Below are 21,301 nucleotides of genomic sequence, written 5' to 3' on the forward strand. Positions count from 1 at the left end.
ACTCCGGAAGAAATGGACACATTCCATATGTGCTGGAGAGTAGGTGCCACAAATTCCGCCATCAAACTCCAGAGTTTTGATGGGCAGGGATCATCAGGAGATCCTGATTTGCATCTGTTAATTTCCTGCATAACGTCAACTCGTGTAATTGGTTGAAATTGGCCCAAGGTTAGTTGAGGCGCTCTATATTCCATTACATCTGATTTAACAGTGCTTCCTGCAGGAGTAAAAGAGTCAGATACTTTCAGAATTTTGTTCTCAAAATATTCAGATTTAGTATCACAGAGTTTGTCAGACGGAGTCACATCCAGCTCAATACATCTGGGTTTAAAAAAAGACTGCACTATCTTGAACACTTCTTTGCTAGAGTGTTCTGCTTGATGGATGGAGGTGGAGAAAAAAAGTTTTCTTGCGATTTTTATAGATTTGTGCAAAGCGCGGATGGCGGCCTTGTAACGTGCCTTCGCCAAGCTGCAGTAGTCCGCCCTCCAAAGTTGCTCTAACTTTTTACAGGCGGACTTCTCCGCCCTCAGTTCCTCAGAGAACCAGGGAGCGGAGGGTGAGTCTCTACGGGATATTGCCCGTTTAGCTGGCGCAATAGAATTCATCATATCGCCTATCCATTTTGACATAGCCACTGCATCCTTATTTACATCAGATGAGAGTACAGGAGGGTTGTGGGCCAGGACGGGGCCTATGTTTACAGGGATCAGACTTTTCCACTGCCTCTTCAGAAAGGAGCGTCTCCCTGTTTTGGGCCCTGACCCAGGTAGCCTGACCGAGAATGGGATTAAAGCATGGTCCGACCAAGTCAACTCTAGAGGTGTAGCCACAGCCAGATCGTTGATTTTAGAGAAGATAAGGTCAAGCATATGGCCTGCTTTGTGTGTGGGAGCTGTGCTACATAGTGTCAGGTTAGCGGCATTCAGTGTTGAAATAAGCCGCTCAGCTAGTGGGCAAGCCGCTGCCTCGGCATGCACATTAAAATCCCCCACAGCTATAAAGTAAGAATGGAGGATAGAGCTTTGGACAATGGCGTCAATTTAAGGCAATAGTATAAAATAAAATAATGGGAATAGAGTAGAAAGAAGTGGGATACAGTGCATTCATTTATTCTGTGTTTCTAAAACTGTTTCTTTTCTATTTTTACATGTTACCAAAATTACAGGCCTAAATGCTTTGCTGAACGTCATCCGTGGAGAAACTGCTCCTTTGCGACAAATGTCCTGAAGCCACAGAAGCTGCAGCCTTGAATCATGGCCAAGACGGACATGGAAGGCGGAGAAGAGTGAACTTCTTTCCTTGCCAGAGGAAGCTGTATTGATTAAATTGTTTTAAAATGATTATTGATACATTTCACTACCAGGAGGAATAAAGAACAATGGTAGATAAAGTTATGGGAGGGAACGACTTGAATACGATTGACAAGTTGCTTCTAGAATTGTATGGTGTGATGGCTACTCCTCGTTCTTTGTCCAATAAAATTGTGGGATTCACACATTTGCAACATTTGGGAAAAATAGTATAACTAGGGTAGGCTTAGTTAGTTAGATTGTCTGACTTGTCCGAATAGCTGACCTGTCACTGACCCACGCACTCAATAGGTGCTCGGGAGCAGAGTTGCTGGCGGAGCACTCTGTCAGAAGATTCGATAACCCAATCGGGGTTCTGGGGAGGAGATCGGTGACCCAATCGGGGTTCGACTGTTAGCTGCAGAAAGGGTTTACAAAACTGGCGTTTTGAACTTTAACTGTGGTGCTGGTCTTAGCCTGTGGTGGTCTCATCCTGATCCAATTTGGTCTGTAACCTGTCCTGATTCTGGCTTGCACCTGTTCTTTCCTGCTGGCACTTATACTTTGGGATCCTTATACTTTGACTCACCTTATGACCAGAGTTGGTCATTACACAGTTCTAGGTAACTATAAAGCGTGGGTTTGTCATTGTACGGTTTTCCCTTTTTTCTTTCACCAACCCTTTGTTTAAATGCTTAACAACATTTTCTCCCCTAATTATTCTGAAATATTTATGTTTTAAATCTGTATTAGTCTAAACATAATGAGAAATTAATTTGGGTTTTCATGTTTATAAGTTTTCAAAGATTTTACTTAGATAAAGATTTTAAACCTTTCCCGGGTTTGTGGTTATTTATGAAATGCTAAATGTTATTATTGCTAACTATTTTCTCTCTAACTCCCTTGATCCTTTAGGACTATAGGTATCGGTGACTTGGATTGGTAAGATAAATGGTAAAAATCCAAACGGTAAAACCCCAATTGATTTGATTGTAGGTTTACCTGTTTAATGCATATATAAAGTTATGGGCCCAGGTGAGTATGTTGAGTAGGTGAGCCTGCGCTCTATCACCCCAATCAGCCCCAAATTACATTTCACACCTTGAATTGGGGCTTCTCAATTTGAGTGACCCATAAGGGTTGGCCCCAGTCCTACTGTGGCTCTCAATATGGCGAAGAACCACATTGCACTTGATCCAAACCATCATTAGAGAATGCTGTAAATTAGAATACCATAAAACGATTGGGTGGCTAAACTATGTTGAGTCTGAATTGAAAGCCCCAGGGCTGGTAAAACTTTTCCAGGCGCCAGATCTATGTAAAAAGGTCACGAAGGCATGGTTAATGGATTTGTATACGAAAAGAACAAATTACTTGCTAAGGGAAAAAAATCGGACCCTTCGTTCTTCCATTGCTTGCAATCAGGTACCGCCAATACCAGGAGAAGGATTTCATTATTTATTATGCATAAATAATGCACAGCATAGATTTATTTTATTGTGCTTTCGACTTAATATGATTCCGTTACTCCTGAGTTACCCACAAAACACTTACAGTCTATCAGATCTCGCTCCTGTAATAACTATGCTGCACAGGCAAGTTTACACATCTTTTTTATTCTGTAAAAATTACTCTGAGGAAAGAAAAACATTTATAGTCCCAATCTTAAGGCGTCAACATTTTAGGCAATGCTGGGTTGCCATGTATTTCCTAAAGGCCTTACCGGACCCTTTGATTTGTTTCTGTGTTGCCTCATTTTTATGGACCTGTTCTAGGAAGAGGAAAAAGGCGGGTCTACTTTCGAGTAGCACTGTGTAGTTCCACTTAAACTGCTTTAAATGTTTTTAATGATCTACTTGGGCCACAGCAAATTTGTTTAATGCTTATTTTAACTTCATATATATTTATATTTATTTGTGCAGAAATTTTACATGTATTGTTGTGATTTTATGGCCTATTTATGAAGATCGAATAAAGCTGTGTGAACTGAACTGAAATGAACTGAACACATGATGATTATTATGATATGACAGCCATTTTTTTTAAAGATGAAGTAGAGGTCTGAGGAATAGTTTAGTCTAAGCCAGAAAAACAGAAAAGCAAATTGAACCACTTATTGATTTTGTTTCAATTGCTTTATATTTATGTTAATACACAGATGATCCAAATACAGAATAACTTCCGCACATCCACTCCACTGGGTCATGGGAGCATCAGTATCAGAAGTGCCATGCAGTAGGGCCAAATTGGCTGAGGGCTGAGGTCTATTTCCACTGTAGAAGAATGTTATTTCTCTATCCTTTTCCAGTGAATCTTAAGAGTGTTGCACATCCACAGCATATGTAGCAGGTCACAAGCTAGCTGTTTAAACTTCCAGAAAGAGTCATCATAATACAGAACCGCCCGCTGTGACTTAAGTAGGGTCTGATACCAGTTTTGTAGCACCTTGAGGTAATTGAACATGAGCCCTGCCTTCCTAGGCCCTTGTCATTATCAGTTAGTAGCATTGGACACTCATCTTCAGTGTAGTTGCATACAAGATTTAATTGCCAGGCCATGCGTACATTTGTTGCTGCTGGCTTGGAGTATAGGTTCAATAGAAGAGCCTTGTATAAGCTTGATATAACCCTTGTGCTCAAGGTCCGTGGTAACTAGGTATTTCAATATTGGGGAAGACTGCTGGCAGTACTTAGGGCCACCCACACTACTACGTATGCATTAAGTACGTTGTTTGAATTACCTCCATCTGGTGAGTGCTGGTACATTTTCGTGCACATTGTGGTGAGAGATTTAAAACAATCTTCAACAACTGAGTCGTCAATAGATGGTTTTGCTGTGAAGATCCAGCCTGGTCAGTAAAGGGCGGTGCCACCGACCATGCAGCCTGGATCTCCCCATGGAATGGGGATGGATAAACCTGCAGGTCAGTTGCTTTTGCGCTATTGACCATGTCTGCAGGGCTTGCATAGGTGATAGCGTCTGGGGCAGGCCCATTCTTAAGTGTAGGGGTCGAGGGTCACCCAGAACTGTCAGTAAAGCTCCACCCAGAGAGAGGTGGTGGCCTGAAACCCTTTCATCTATACAAATTGTACAACATGATTTGCCAAATGATGTATGTAGTAAATGGAGTCCAGAGACAGTGGATGTTTCCTGCAGGTTCCTTTATTCAGGTTAAGAGACAGCGTAAGAGCAGACCACCCACGGCAGCAACAACCGGTCAACTGCCACAGAGTGGAACATACAAAGAGAAGGCAGACAGAGTAGAACATGGAATATGGAATAAGGAGTAAGCATTCCTAAGAAAGACTAGAATAACAACTCGCATGTACTACAATGTAGGGTAAATCTAGGCAGTTAAAGGTTAATATTGCAGACAGATTTTCCTACTTGAGCCTTGAGCGCATGAGCGATTTAGGATAGTAGTCAATTTTTTCAAACTGGCAATCAAACCTAAGAATGGCAGCCTTCCCAAAGTATCAGAATTTTATTGGATGGTTAATTAAAACGATTACAAGCCATACAACTATAAGCCAGACAGTTATGATTTTATATACAGTGGTGAACCAGAAAATAATGTTATTTTGGCACCAAAACCTTCTTTGTGTCCTAGACTCTACCCCACAGTGGACTTTGTAGACTGGAACAGCGGCAGATATCGTTGGACATTTCGTTCATCAGGGCTGTGAAGCTGTCTGCCACAATATTTTCCAATGCTGTGGTCACCGGCACATCCAGCTATTTATTTGTCTCAGATAGCCAGCATAACTGATCATCTCAGGTCCCTGAACATGTGCACCATTCTTATATCCAGAAAACACCAAGACTTTATTTTTCAGTCAGGAGCATTATATGTTGGGTTTAAATAAGGCAAAAAGAGTGAAATCAGTAAACAGAAGAGCATTTGACCCACCTGCCGATGTCATGATCCATACGATGAACAGTGACTCATGAATGGTCACTAATAAGAGCTCCAGTTCTACTGGAAACAGTCACTGGGGTAGTGGGTATCGTTGACTATTGCCCCTCAATATGAAGATGTTTTGCAGAGAAATTACCCACAATCCAAAGCAACTTCAATACATTTTTGTAGCAGCCGGTGAAGCATATCATGGCTACTTCTGGTTCTGGGAGAATGTCTGGAATGGAATGGATCTTGTCTGATAGGGCGTGCTTAACGTCCAATAGCCTGGTGATACAAGTAAATCACAGGAACCTGACCTGTTTGGCACTTAGAGGTTGGCTTTCCTCACAGCCTTAAGCAGTTTTCTGGGACCTAATCAGAGGTTCTCCCACTTGGAACAGAAACAGTTGCATCACAGGTGACAGACACGCTTTCGAGCCATCAATCCAGCTAGGCCCTGATTTATAGACCCTTTACAAGCTGCTTTGCATTCTCCAAACTAAAGATTAGCAATTGGTGCTGAAAGGAGAACTCGGGAGCAGAGAAGTTTCCTTGGCACCTTTGTTTATGGCAATCTTCCAACAAAAAAACACACAAACAAAAAACATCCGCTCTGCTGTACACATGGCTAACAAAACAATGACTAAGCCAATTAATCTCATGTAGGCGAGATCTATTTTCTTTGCCAATGCTTGTTTTACAATGGTACTTTGAATCGTAGCTTCTTATGCAGGGGAGGGGATAATACTCCTACCCCATGTGCTCATTTCCCAAGCACAATAAAAAAATACAAGTTGTTGAGCACAAATGTTCTCCTCAAACTGTTGACTATGCCGTGCAAGTAAGAGATTATGCCAGGAGGCATACTTTTAAGAGCTAGCTAGGATGCCTCTTGTAATTTTCCTTCCAGAACATTTTATAATCAGGTAATCATGTATGCCGCAGTGTGCGGTAAAGCTGAAATGACTGCCCACTTCCCAGCAAAGGCAGTCATTTCAGAATTACTACACTTTCCAGAGTGCCTTATTGCTCTTATAAAATTGTTTTTTTGAAGCAAATCAGTACAAATTGTCTTTGGCTGAAAAGAAAGCAAAATATAAGCTGTAATTGCAGATCACGCTACATAGCCTACAAGTCACTGCTTGAATACATCATATTAGGGAAATTGTGCCCCTCCAAGCGAGGCCAACACTGAATGTTGCATTAGTGCTAATAGTAAAATAGACGCCAGAGCCCTCTTTTACTTGAATCAAAATATCCCTCTTTTGCTTGAATTAAAATAATCCCTCTTTTACCTGAATCGAAATAACTTTTTTTTGCTGTGCCTTTAAAAGCAAGTAGAGGAATGGCTCGCACTACGAATAACAAATGCAACTCTTAACAACCCAGTGACACTCAATTTATCAGCCTCGGAAGGATGAAAGCCTGTTGTCTAAATGTGTGCACTTCAAGTGAAACCAGGGAGTTCTGCAGCAAGTACATTAAGGAAGTGGTAATATTTTGCCTGAAAACAAGCTCTACCAGCGAGGTTTGGCAAACAGGTATGGAAAGTTAATAGAACTCACTAATAGCAGGCCTGTTAGGTCCTAGGGAATCATCTGGAAAACAGTTGGGCCGCAGCCAAGAGCTATTAGCCTAGTCTTGCATTCTTCCGAAGGCATGTATGTTGTCAAGTACCATTTTATTTTATTTGATTTGAGGAGTTTTATATAGCGCGAACAGAGCGCTTTACAGAGTAAGCAAAAATGGGTAACTTGAGAAATATAAAGTGTACATATGAATACATAGTAACGATTAAAGATATACAGTAGGCTATGTAAGCAAGTTAACAACAAATACTCAGGTTACATAATCGTAAATAAAAAACAAGAAAAATAATATAAAACATGTACAACATAATATCCAGTAGAATATGTGAATGTTAGGTTTCTGAGGTAGAAGAAGGAGGGAGTTAGTGGGTGGGGAGAGTAAAGGTATAGTTTTCCCTGAGGTAGAGAAGATGCACAGGTTACATGGTGGGTGTGGGGTGGGGTACCAGCAGCCTGACCCTCAGAGAGAGAGGAATTTGTTGGATAGAAACATTCTTACTTCTTTCCGGATGCTACAAGGGCCGTGCTTAGAAACTCAAGAGAATAGCACTATTTTAACCCAGTTAACGCTGTGTAGACCCTAAGCTAATTAACACTTGTTTGCATGTGCTGGCTGGCCTCTGCGACCCTGAAACGGAAGCGATGTAAGTGGGAAGAATGCAGAGCAAGAGAGTGACACATGCCATTAGCATGGGAATCATGAGAGCATGTCAAGACCTAGCTGCTGCCAGCTCTCCCCCAGCTGCTGCTGCTCTGCCCCTGCATGGTGAGGAGGAGGAGGAGGGGGGGGGAGGACGCAGCGAGCTTCTACAGTGACTCATCTTATTCCATCACTTGCTGGTTGAATCACGTTCGTCAGGACGTGGCCTTGGCAACCACTGCTGCAAAGATGTGGCGTCTCTGAACCAAAACACCCAGGGCTCATCATGCGCGTGCGTAGGTCTTTCTCGGAGAGGGTTACTGGGTTTTTAGGCTTTGTCTTGCTGTCGAAGACCCGTTATGAACAATACAATATATGAAGCGGGCTGTGGGTCTGCCATGTGCTCATGAGTGAACGGCTTTCTTATTGTAGCCTTAGGCCCGCCGCAGGCTCATGATTGGATGGCTAGTGTCTCAGTTCCGTGCCCATGATTCGAAGGCTATCTCCATATTATTGTTTTGTCATGCCATTGGGGCATGCCTTATCATTATTTTGATTGGAAGAGTTATATCCTTCCACTGCTATGAGGGTAACTACTTTATCATTTCTAATGTTGGCGCTCCTAGGAAGGGCATGTCTCCCCCTGCTCTCCCCCAGACACGTGGTCCACCTCTTATCCCCACCCCCCACTCTCTCAAGGGTTCTTTTCTCCCCACTCGTCCATAGTCACCCCAGCCCCTTTCTCATACTGTGCTTTTTAGGATTTTATTATTTTAAACTAACATTGTTTCAGCAAGGGCCTGGCTGCTGCCAGGTAACTCACTTCATTTTCTTTGCGTGCATTGGAGATATTCTTTTTCGTTTTTTTTTATTTTACTTCTCTGAAATAGATGTCACCAAACTCACCCTCATTTCCAAGGTGCCACTGTTCTTCACCCTTCAAACAAGTAAAATGCATCCCATAACTTTCACTTTCATTTGACCTGAAAACAAGCGCCATCCTTCAAAAACTTTGACCATCTCCATTGATTTCAACGGGGTCACATTCCACTTGCTTTATCTTCCTTGGATAATCTATGTTTTATATTTCTGTTATTCTTGGTAACATGAGCGTTTGAAAAGAACACATTCACCCAGAAGTGTATCTTGGTGCAGAATAACGGGATGTGTTTTGTTACTCAACAGTACTCACTTTATTGACCTCAGAAGGATGAAAGGCTGAGTAGACCCACCAGGATTTGAACCTGTGACCTTGAGATCAAATACAGGGCCCTCCCAGTGGATGTATTAGTTCTCTAAGCCACCAGACCGGATCCGATTCTAACTATTTTGTAATAAGAAAAGTGGAATGAAAGGATTAGGTCCAGGTTACAAAATATGATTACGCTTTGTATCACTTCGTGTATTCCACATCTGTTTTACCACCCAACTGCATTGAGCCACATGTTTGTTGGTAAGAGGTAACAGTGTGGTTGGGACTAGATTTTACGTGAGTAGGACTCCCCCATTGATACCTAGTTGGTTCTTATTTGCAAAGCATGTAAAATCTAAATCGCTGTGCTTATTCCATACAACATATTAGGAAGAAGGCCTTCATCTTTACATTCTCTCTCTACGTATATTTTTCATACTTATAATCTTTTTGCAGGAACATACAGGTGGTTATGCCTTTATGGCTGTCACATTGAACCTTTGTATCTCTTATCCGATGTTCTACAGCTCCAAAAGGCTATATTAAGGGTAGTGTATGCATTGCAAGGCCGTGGAACATAACATCTCAAATCCAAGGTCACGGTGGCAGAGCAACCTTTTATCCCTGAATAAGGATACAGAACACATTGCCTGACACACATAGTACAATCACATATGCCTTCAAAACCTTACTTGTATCTGTGTTTGGCCTATGCTAATGTAACTGGGCATGCAGAGACAGTATATAGAATCCATTGGAAATTCCACAAAGTGGGAAGATTTCGACACATATTTGAATAATGTCACACTTACTAGAATTACTTAGATTTTTTTATATTTAGGTGTGTATTTCGCATTCTTACAACCTGTGTGCTACAAACCTTATACAAAATGTATTTTGAATTTTATGTGCTTGCATATGGGGGCTGGGCTGGATTTTGTTCTTACTCGGGGGATGGTCTGAACTTGGTACTGCATGGGGGTTGGGCGAGAGCTCAACACTATACTGGGTAGTTCCATTGGGTAATGCCATGTCTGCTTGTTGCATGCTCCAGTGGTTGAATCTGGGTAGGGCCATTAGATCTGTACCTTCCATTTAATGCAGGGTTTAGTGCGGGCTCGCACAGCGGGAGTGCCAATGGCACGCCAATGGCAGGCCCATATGCGCCCAACAGCGACTGGAAATGTTCCCGACTGTTCACCAAGACTTATGCCAGGCCCTCCACAAGGGATTGTTCTGAGTTAAAAGCCTGCTTGATTAACTCTCGTGATCCCCAATTATACACAAACCAGACATTTGGGACAATCTTAAACATAATAATTGGGATGTTATATTTTTAATAGAAAATTGACTAAAAGAGAGCTCTGATGCTGATACTGCTTTGGAAACAGCAGATGGCTATGTTCCCCCTCACCTAGGTCTGGTGGAGGAGTTGGGTGGGGGATTGCCTATATTCACCTCCCTAAATTCCTTTGCTCTATCCTAATATTAGAGAACATTGAAAAGATTGAGAGATTGGTTCATTCGCTTAAAATAACTTATAATTTCTCTTTCCCAGGGGCTTTAATTTATTGCTCCCCAAAATCATTCACATAGTCTACAGTAGTATTAGTTAATGTACTTTCACCGTTCTCACTTCAGCACTCTGATTTTACTGTGTTTTATTGTGATTATTGAGATCTCCAATTGCAGTCTTGCCGTGCATTTATCTGATGTTATGGCTGATCTTAATTTGGTTAAAACAGCTAAAAGTCTGACACGTAGGGGTGGTCATATGGATCTTATTTTTTCCAATTACATCCAGATCACTACAGGGAAACCTCTTCCGCTTGTCTGGACTGATCATTGTTTGATGTCATTTCAGTTGTCATATGCTCTATTTCGCTCTAAGACAAGGGAGTTGTCAGACCTTTGCTGACGTGCTCACAAATTGATATCTGTATGTCTAAGGGAATTGACAAAGCTGTCAATCTCTAAAATTCGTCCCTTCTATGGAGCCTTGGTAATTTGGCTGCTTTGAGGAAATTTACAGGGAAGAGAGGAGCCACCTCTTTGGCCTAGTTTTTTTCCTTGTTCCTATGGTCTTCAATATCGTAAAAATGGCAGAAATCACTCTGGTTGCAAAGGAAACTACTGCCACTGATAATGCCCTCAGAGCTATTTTCAAGATTGTAAAATCATACTTGAACCTAGGGCAAACTAACAGACAAGTTCTGCCTCCCAATCCATGGTGGACAATTTATCATAATTTTTGCCTGACAAAATCATCAAAATGTATTCTATGTTCAAGAAGGATTTGGTAGTTGTTGGACCTGGCCCATTTTGCAAGGTTATAACCAAACTTCATGTCTTCTTCCCCTTATTTGTCAGTCCCTCTTTTTGTTGGCCTTACGACTCTGGGCACTTTACCATTTCTAACCAACGCTGAAGTGCATGTGCTTTCTTACATGTAAGTCCCTTGTACAGTGGTATCTCGTATAGCCAATGTCTGTAAATCAAATGCTACTAGTGGGCCTGCAGCACTGCTTGCTCCACCCACAGAAGTAGCCTTTCAAACCTGTCCCAGGCCTGCCACTGCAGGGCCTGTGTGCGCAGTTTACTGCCACCTTGACTTGGCATTTAAAACTACTTACCAAGACTTAAACTACTATTTTACTACATATAAGTCACCCCTTGGTAGCCCTATGGGCAGGGTGTGGTGTAGGTAAAGGGTATGACATGTGCCATTATTGTGTGGCATGTCCTCATAGTGACAAACAGCCTATATGGTTTCTCACTACTCTGAAGCCTGCTCCTCTCATAGGCTAGCATTGGGAATTCCCTTATATATGTTTTCAGTGGTAATATCTGATCTGAAAGGAGTAGCGCTGCCATGTTTGGTGTGTTTAGAATGGTAGTGAGAGATCATGCTTATTGGTGTAGGTGGATTTTTATTACTATTTTAGCAATTCCACTTTTAGAAAGTGAGCATTTCTCTGTGCTTATAACTCCTGTGTTTTGCAGCCTGACTCCAAACTACATCTAGGGCAGAGTGACAGTTGCACTTTGTGCATAGTTTCCAGACAGCGACAACACAGGAAAGGCTTTGTGTGACAAGAGAGGTATTTGCATACTGATAGTCTTCCTGGGCTCGGAGAGAGGGTGGTGGAGCGCACTTACATTTGTAGAGGTATCCTGCCCTCACAAAAAGGGCGCGTTCACCCCCTACTGATGTCTGGAGCCAGGTCTGGGGTTGAAAGGAGGTGATGTTCACTTCTAAGGTTTCTTTTGAAGCCACCTCTACATCAAGGACATTTTGAGTATAAGTACAGGGGCTCTGACTCCACATTTTTAGAGCACTTTTGGAATTGGGACTGAACATCTGTCAGAAAGACTCCTGAACTGAACCAAGGACTCATCTGGACTGCTCTTCTGTTTTTGCCCTGCTGTCTGCTGGATGGCATGAAGGACTCACTGAATGATTTTTCTGCTTGCTGCCCTGCTGCCAGCTGCTCCCTGACTCTGGATGACCCAGACACTACAAGAATTGCCAGGAGGAACCACCATGCTTGGTGTTAATGTGCTGGCATGCCTGACACTGGGTGCCCCCTAGTGTTCTACTGGGACTAATTTGCCCAGTGGTCATGGGACTCTAAGTCATGCCAAACCTAGCCATCTCCTTTTATTATCTTACTAGCAGCCCGCCCCAGCGTTGCCTGGGGCAGAAGGGGGCTGGGGGCTGCATTTTTACCCCGGGGCAGAAGGTGGCTGGGGCAGCATGTTGTCGAGCGGTGCACCCGCCGACTCCCTCCCACCCCCCAACCTGGCCCGGCCCGCCCCGCCTCGCCTCCCGCCCGGACTCCAGCAACATCCGATTTTAGTTAAGTAGCAGCCCGCGCGGTGCACCCGCCGACTCCCTCCCGCCTCCCGCCCCAGCAACATCTCCAGCAACGTACCTCTCACTGCTCCTCCGCTAATCCCCGCGCTGCCACTGCTCCTCCGGTTCTCGCCGCTCCGCAGCTCCTACCGGCGCTGTTGTCCTCCGCTCTTCCTGGTTCTGGTGACCGCCGCTCCTTCCCTCACGCAGACGTCGCTCATGTCGTCTGCTCTTCCTGGTTCTGGTGAACGCCGCTCCTCCCCTCACGCAGACGTTGCGGCCGGCGCTAGTTGCAAGGGACTACTTTTTCATTTATTAATATTTTAAACTACGTTTATTTTTTATTTTTATGTAGCCTATGTCCTTCTGCTTGCCCTGAGGTTTTCTAAGATGTCTTGGGTGTGTAGATTAGCGCTGTGGTTCCCGAGATTACCTTGCCCGAAGGTGCAAGTTCTCTCTTTATAATAGTAGTATAGATTAGCATGTGTTTAGTGCTTTGTGCAGCACATCAGAAGTGCTTTACACTCTCCCAGCACATGAGGAGCGCTGGTCATTTCCTCGACCTCTGTGAAAACTTTAGCCTGTGGTGGGCACCTTTGTTCATCTTAGCACATGAGGCCCGGTGTACTGGGCCTGCCTGCTGGCGTATGGAGAGCGTTTTTCTTTATGGGCCAGGCTCTGTTCTTTGTCCCCAACGAGGCTTGTTAGATCTGATGTAGTTGTTGCACAGTAGTTGCTGATCGGCAGCAGAGTGTCAGCCGCCACTGTCTTGCCTGCTACAACCAGATGGCTGTGACACAAGCTAGCTCCACCTCCAAGGTTGCCAGCAGAGGGCGCCGTGCACTTGGAGGACAAAAGCCTATGTTGGAACCCCTCCAGCGGCCACACCTGCAAAACGCTCTCCACCCCAGACACACAGGTAGTTTGGGGGACCCAGAGAGAATACTGCCACACCACACTCCTGTGTAAGGGCACCAGCCAAAGTAAACTACGTTCTGGATGTCTGCCCCACATGCTCACGGGCAGTCGCAGTGGATCTCCTCACACATAGTGGGGGCCCAGGGAGAGTCTCCCTGCATATTCTACGGGGCGCATGTTCCACTCCCTTTGCTCCTTAATGAAATGCGAAGCGTGGCTAGGTTACACCTTGCGCAAAGCCAATACACAAGTAACATATCCCATAACAAATTGCTCCAGGGAACTATAAGGCAAAGGCCACCCATGTTCCAAAAAATCCTCTGTGTCAAACACAGTGAATTAGCAATAAACACATTATTGTTCCAGAGCACAACACAGATAAAGAACTTTTTGCGAATATATCAATTCAAAGAAAGAAGCAGTCAAAAAATATATACGATTTTTAGATATTCCTACAGTAAATTATTTTATTTCTCTTTTTTCTTCACAATTAAAGAGATTTCAAAGAATGATGATTCTTGTTTGTAAGTTGATTGGAATCACAAATAATGTAGCCAGAAAGCCGACACGTGTTTTGTCTCGGGGAACAATTACCCTATGACTTCATCAGGGCACAATAACTCTTTGCGATAAATTCTCCACATTCCAGTTTTAATCTGTCTGTGGTCCCATACAGCATGAGACTAAATATAATTGGTATTCCTCGTATAGGTCACGTATCATTCAGAAGTATATCCTATTAAATTTGCCAAAATCTGAACAGGACTATAAATTGTTGACTGGACCTGATTTATAGAACACCAATTCTACCAATTATTATTATTAAAAAAAACTGTAGTGTAGTTCCTAATTTCCCTATAGGCCCTGGGCATTGGAATAACATAAACAGCAGTGTAGACATAGAAGTGCGGTCTTCCAGGCCTCTACTGACTATGCTAAATTAATTGGGTTTGTACCAACTAGCTCAGAGGTCACTGGAAACTTTCTTGACTGAATAGGAAGTGATCAGCTTCCCTGGCACAGACAAGAAGGGATTCAGTTTTCCAACAACCGCATAAACATGACAACTTTGCTCCTTAGAATAAGAGTCAATCTCTAGAGTTGTGTGAAACAATAGACAGCTATTTCACTCAGTCAGTTGTGCAGATTACTTTCACCAGTATGCAGAGAATAGAGAGACGGGCGTTTTCAATAAAAGGTATTATTTATTGAACAGTCTTTCTTCTCATGCAAGAGAAATTAATTGACACAATTGAAAGACTTGTTATTATAAAAAGTGCGAACAGTGAAAGCAGGATTGCGAAATAATACTGTAAAAGCATTGATATGGTTTCTTAGCCATACAATGGTTAAAATGAATAAAATATATACATTCATATATACATTTGACTAACGTACTCAAATGGTGCTTCTAACTACTCCTACCCCAGTGTACCTGACCTAAGCCTAATACTTGGGAGGGAGTAAGTAAGTAGCAGTTTAGTTAAGTTGGTTTTGCCAAGGGTTTGCTTCAAGAATTCTCTCTAAGGGTTTAGTCAACACCATACCTCTGGAATAGAATGTTGGAGGGCTGGTATCTCCTTTCAGGACTCGATATTCCAGTCACCCGCAAGGGTAGGCTGGAAACGCCGGAGCTGCATTTTCTCGGCAGGAGAAAAGACAGCGTCTTTCTCAGCGCGTCAAGGAGGAGGAGGGGCAGCGTCCGTGGGCTACTCGCATCTGCTGGGCTCTGTAAGGGACAGCTGTTCTGCTCCTGTATTCACCACACCATCGCATTTGCCTAAGGCAACGTTGGTAATATTTATACCTGAAAGGTGACTTGTTTGACGTAAGTTTTTGGACATAAGACGTCAATAAAGATGTCACTCGGAACTGGTCGTTCTTACAGTGCTCATTAGAGTTCTATTACTAATAAAAACAAAGCAAGCGGGGCTTTCCCAGGTTGCTGGGGATTTTATCTTGTTGAAGAACTCGGAGTGTAATCTAGGAATCTAAGATAGTGGCTTCTGCTGTGTCATCTACTGTAATGAGCTGCAGAGGCGAGGTTCTGAAATATGGCTCTGATCGTTTATGCCATTATAGGGGCATTTATGGATTATAGCCGTATAGGGGCATAAGGTCACAATATTGATCGGGGTCCTAGATTAGAACACAACACCCACTCCACGAATTTATGTCCATCAAATTACTAAAAACGAAAGCAATAAGATGCGCGTGTAACATTACCCACCCCAAAATACATATTGCATTTGAAATGGTGTATTTGAAATACATGAAAATATAGGTACTGTACGTCTTTAAGCATAGAAATCATTCAAAAATTATAGCATATGTAAACAGTTGAACGATTTTGCGAAAAAAAGAATTACACATGAAATATCTCTTTATACAGAAAAGAAGGGCGAGATTATTTCATCACATAAAATGCATTTGCTGTAAAATGTGCTAGAGTCTGAGGTAAAGTTATTTTGTCTCTAGATTTACTGAAAATAGAAGTTCTGTTCTTTATGAATAGTTCTACTTTAAGCAAAGGTTTTTCGTGCCAGAAAAAAAGTAAATATTTTGAAAAAGTGTTCAATTACAAAAAAAAAAAAATTCTCATGATGAACGGGGGAATAGAGTTCCAACGCTTTTCAGTAGTTTTTGTTGATCAAAACTGAAGGCCGAATTCAGAGTTCATGCGAACGCTGTGTGTCGGAATGTTTTTCAAAAATCATTGTTTCTGTTCAGGGGAGAACATCATATCAGACAGGCTCTCAAAGAATTGGTCTACAAAATCAGGTGACAGTTCAACCAAGTTCGATAATGCTGTAACTTGGCAGGTGTGAGAATGATTGCTATCATCAATGTCTGGATCAGCAATGCTCACAGAAGGTCGTACCTGGGTGATGTTGCTTTTATTTCTCGCTCCACTGTCGCCACCTAGTCGTAGCACAGGAGTCTCTACGAATGCCGTCATCAGGATTGGTAGCTGCTTAGGGACAACACAATGCATGAGCCGTTTCAGGACTTAGCATAGTATCGATATCCATTGGTACTGCTGATGGAAGTGCAAGACAGGTGTCCAACACGCATTCTTCTCCGCATAGCATACATCGAAGCACAGGTAAGATGCAGGTCTGCCATATAGGTCTGAATGAAAGAAACCAGGTCATGTTCAGATCTCTCAGTCTGGCCAATCCAAGGACTCTAGTTATGCGGTCCCGGAAGCGTACTGCTAGGATGGTTTCTTCCATCCTTGCCGGAGTCATGTCTGTGTTTTGGCTTGCCATATCGGAGCAGGAGGGTCAAAAATAAAATGCCAGCTACAAGTCCCAAAATTAGGGGTATGCCGCCAAAGTGAATGGACAAAATTAGGAATAATTCCTCGGATTGCTTTGAATGGTGTTAACAGTCCCGAAAAAATCGTCTTAAATACGCCTGAGATACCAACGGCATCTGACATATTTAGAATTTCGCTAAGCATTTCTGTGAAATGCACGGGGCAATTTGTTGATAAAAGGTCATGTATCTCCGAAGCTGTCCTTGCAACTTGGAGATCATACGTCTCTTTTGATGACGTTATGGGCACTGTTGTCTGTAAAAGCACAGACTTCATTCTGCTTAAAGTATCAATTCGTATAGAAGAGACATTCAAACGAGGGCAAATGGGAGTCTCGGAGTCTCCAGGGCCGTTTGGAAACAATGCTTCCATGCAGCAAGTGACCATGGAAGTTACGCTTATGAGATATGCTTTCCCTGGCATTAGGCCACAACAGCTGTGATCCGTTATTAGAATGTAACTCCCGTTAGAGAGTTGCTTAAAGAAAGGCTCTATCTGCGTTGCAGGTGTGACATGTTGGTGGCATGAAAGGTTGTTTGAAGTTCCTTCACAGGCCCAGTGTAAATTAATACCCTGGCACAAAAGTATAGCGCTTAGTGAATGTTTGTAATTTTCACCACTAAGAAATACATTTTTGTTGTTGTCACTATAGCACGTGTGTGTATATGGTAATTTCCATGCTGACTTAATGTACCCTTTACCCAATCGTTCATACTGGCCAGTCGGTATATACTCAAGGCAAAATTTTAAATCGGAAAGTTGTTATCGGAATAGTGATAATCCTGTGTATTATCCATTCAATGACAGGTCTTTCTGACATTGTCAATGGTAATCTCTCAAGTTTTTCGATGCTCAGGATTGTATAGTCTGCTCCTTTCTGTGCCAAGCTGATTTGTTTATCAGTAAGGTTAAAGATGGAAAACAATGACGTTGTGTTGATTAAACGCCATGGCACATAGCCTGAACGAAGATTTTGCAGCGTCCAGCCTAGCTGTACAATAGAACGCAATTGCGACTGGCCATGTTGTAACATTAGCAAGTCTTTATCTATTTTATCGATGGCAGATGATACAATACTGTCCAGTGAATATATTCTGGAAGACAGAGTCATTACTCCATTGTCCACAACAGAAAGTGATTTTTCCAAATTAATACGATCAATTTCTCGTATTTTTTCAGCTGTTTCAATTTGCATTACTTTCCATGTCTCGTTGTAAGCCGCATATACACTTGCCGCTATGAAACGTTTTTGACGCTGTTTGCGAGGTCCCAAAACGAAGTCGCGCAAATCAGCACCATCTTTAAGTAAAGATAAGTGTTGCTTAATTTCTGCCAGTGTGGATGATTCTAGCCATTCAAGGCACAGCTTCCCTACACTGTATGTTGTTACTATCCCTGGATGTTGTCTCTGGGAGTATCTAGGGTCTGGTCTGGTTATTTTTAACCCCTGTGTTTTGTTCAGGAATCTATCTTGACAGTTATTCGTGTAAGTAGGCCAGATTAACCACTTTTTCTAATCAGGATGTGTTCTGTTTAGATGTAAAATTTGAGACACGTCTATTTCAATATCTGTGGTTACATTATCAGGTATTGGCTTTGGAATAGACGGTTTGTTAAGGTCTTTAATCTTAGCTAGGCCAAGACAGGATGTTTGGTGAATTGTATCATTTAAGAACATTATTTGTTCTGGGATCATGCAGGCTCGAAATAATGCTTCTATGCCTTGTACCTGCCAATCTTTTGTACCCCAGATGGTTTTTGTTTCAATGTTGTTTTTCCAAAAATCAAAACCAAATGTCATCATTTTTTCATAAAATGCTTCTGAATATATCAATTTAGTATTTGTCAACATGGTTTTCGTCCCTGTTTAATCCAACAGTTTATAATAAAACGTTTCTGCATTACTGGTGTTAAACCCTGAGAAGTATTGGATTCTCTCATAGAATGTTTTCGAACTACTTTTAGGTGGAGTAGCACAATGTTCCCATTGGTTATACTTTAAAACATTTCTAAGTTGTGCAGATTTATGTAAGTAATGGTCACCGTAATGTGAGAAGCAGTACATCTGTTCATAATTAGACGAACCTTGTAAATAATCATGTTCTGTAAATCTTGCTGACAACACTAAATCAAACATCATATTATTTATACTTTCAAAATCCCAATCATCAGAAAATATACTTGGTTTTTCCAAGTCACTTAATGAAACCTTGAACTGGTGAGGATATTTCAGGATTTCTACCGGGCCATATACTTCATAGTCAGTTTTGTCCCATACTACCCCGCCGGGTATTGGAATGGCTGTGACATTCAATGATGATAGTCCTCTTTTCTTCACGTGGGATGATTTGTGTGGTTTCAGAACTAAGTTGATGTTCTGACTTGCTGTGTCCATTGAACTGTGATAAATTTTCCTAAAATTAAAACTAAAATTAGGCATAGTAGGAGTATAAGTACCCCTGATATAATCCAATGCTCAATCAATGGTGCATCTAGATATACTTCTTTGATTTGATGAAAGAGTTCTGTTGCTTTTTCTTTAAAAGTCTTTGTTTCTGGCGTCACTTCAGGGTCGTTTTGATCTTCAGAAAAGGTATCGAAGTTGATGAAGTAGCCAGAGGCAGTTCTGTCGATTGTTGGAATTGTTTTCTCAATTTGTCTTTCGGTAGCACATTCTGATGCCACATCATTGTAGACTGGTGTTTCATGACTAACTGTTTCAATCTGTGTTTCAAGAGGCACGAGTTCCATGGCATTATTGCATAGTCCTTCTCTGTGCACTGCAGGTTTATCAAATGTGATTAGTCTTTCAGTTTGAACCTCTTGGATTGTTGCAAATTTGGGTATTCTGTTGTTTCTTGGGAGTCCACTTGGCCTACTGTTGATTATAGGCCGTCGCTACGCCGGAGTCACGCCAGAGTCCAGCCCGTCTGCGCCCGTCCGCGCTAAGGACGGCTGGACGGCTGGCCAAAATGAGGCTGGCAGATTGACTGGTAGGTACTCGCTACAGGAGATGTTAAGGCTTAGGCCTTCAAGTCTTTCGTGTCATCATAGAAGCTCTAATGATGATCTTCTTTCATCTCCGCACTGTGGCTGCTTTTTGGCATGCCCCAGTGGCTCTGTTGTATCTCCCTCTACTCACCGATCATATTCCCTGGGGGATAGTGGAGTAAAAACGCGGCACGAAGACTGTATTCTTGTCAATGCTCGCTCTCTTATTAAGAATAACATCATGTTCAAGGAGCTCATACTTGACAGGAAGCCTTAGTTGGTTTTCGTCACGGAGTCATGGGCAAAGGACTCCTCTGGTCCTGACCTTGTTGTAGCAGTCCCGCAGGGGTACTGCTTGGCACGACATGATAGAGTGGGCCGTGTGGGAGGTGGGTTAGCCATTCTATATAAAGAATGCCTTCAATGCCTTATTACACCTATCAAGGTTCCTATGGATGCCTTTGAGGCTCTCTATTTCTCTTTTACAGGCCCTCATAAATTTACATTCAATGGACTTCTGGTCTATCGTCCTCCAGGCCCTAGAGCCGATTTTGGATTAAAATTGCTCCATATCCTTGAACCTTATTTTGGCTGTGAAAACTTGACGGTTCTGGGAGATTTTAATTTCCATCTTGAGCTGTCAGAGGCCCATGACACCATCTCTCTGGTGGATGCTATGTTAGCTTGTGGACTCTTTCAATTGGTAAAGGTGGCCACCCATCGAGCAGGACATACGCTCGATGGAATATTTTCCAATGATCGGAGGTTGACAGTAAAAGATTCTTTCTTTCTGTCATGGTCAGATCACTTGGCCATATCATTCACTATGTCCTGTATGATCTTGGATGGTTTCAGAAATATTCCGAGCAAGACGGAATTACGTAGGAATGTGAATAATATCACAGAAGGTTCCTTCACACCCTGGATCACTAGTTTGTCTACCTCCTTGGGGGACAATGTCCAGTCGGCTGTCTCACAATACGATAAGATCATTACAGAGGCTTTGGACTCTCTGGCCCCTATACGGCCTTGTTATTCAGCGAGGAAAAGACCTTCAGCCCCAAGGTTTACGGAGCATCTAAGACTACTCCGGCAGGAAGCCAGGAGACAGGAGCGTCTATGGCATACCAGCTGGGATCTAAGGGAAAAGGAAATCCATAAGATCTTGATAAGAAAGTACAAACTAGAAGTTATTAGGGCAAAACAAGAATACTTTACTGCCCTAACTTCCTCACTTTCATCTCCTAAAGAGCTCTTTAGGATAGCAGATTCCCTTACCACCCTTCAGACTCCTGATCCGGTGATGGCGTCACAGGAGCTCTGCAACAACATTGCGACGTTTTTTCAGACTAAGATCCTGGATATTTATACCGCTCTAGAGTTGCTGAAACCTGTTACCACCAAGCCTGCTGCCTGTGCTGTCCTGGACTCTGGCCCTTCGGAGAAGTCTTCGGTATGGTGCCGGGAATCCTTCCCCTCTCTCTCTCTACAAGATGCAGAGATACTTCTCAGTACAATTAAATCTGGCTCTCCTCTAGATGTCTGCCCGCTTAGGATCCTAAAGCAGTGCGGAAATTCACTTTTACCCCCTCTTGTAGAC

Source organism: Lissotriton vulgaris, chromosome 7 (genome assembly GCF_964263255.1).
Source record: "Lissotriton vulgaris chromosome 7, aLisVul1.2, whole genome shotgun sequence".
In the NCBI taxonomy this organism is placed as follows: domain Eukaryota; kingdom Metazoa; phylum Chordata; class Amphibia; order Caudata; family Salamandridae; genus Lissotriton; species Lissotriton vulgaris.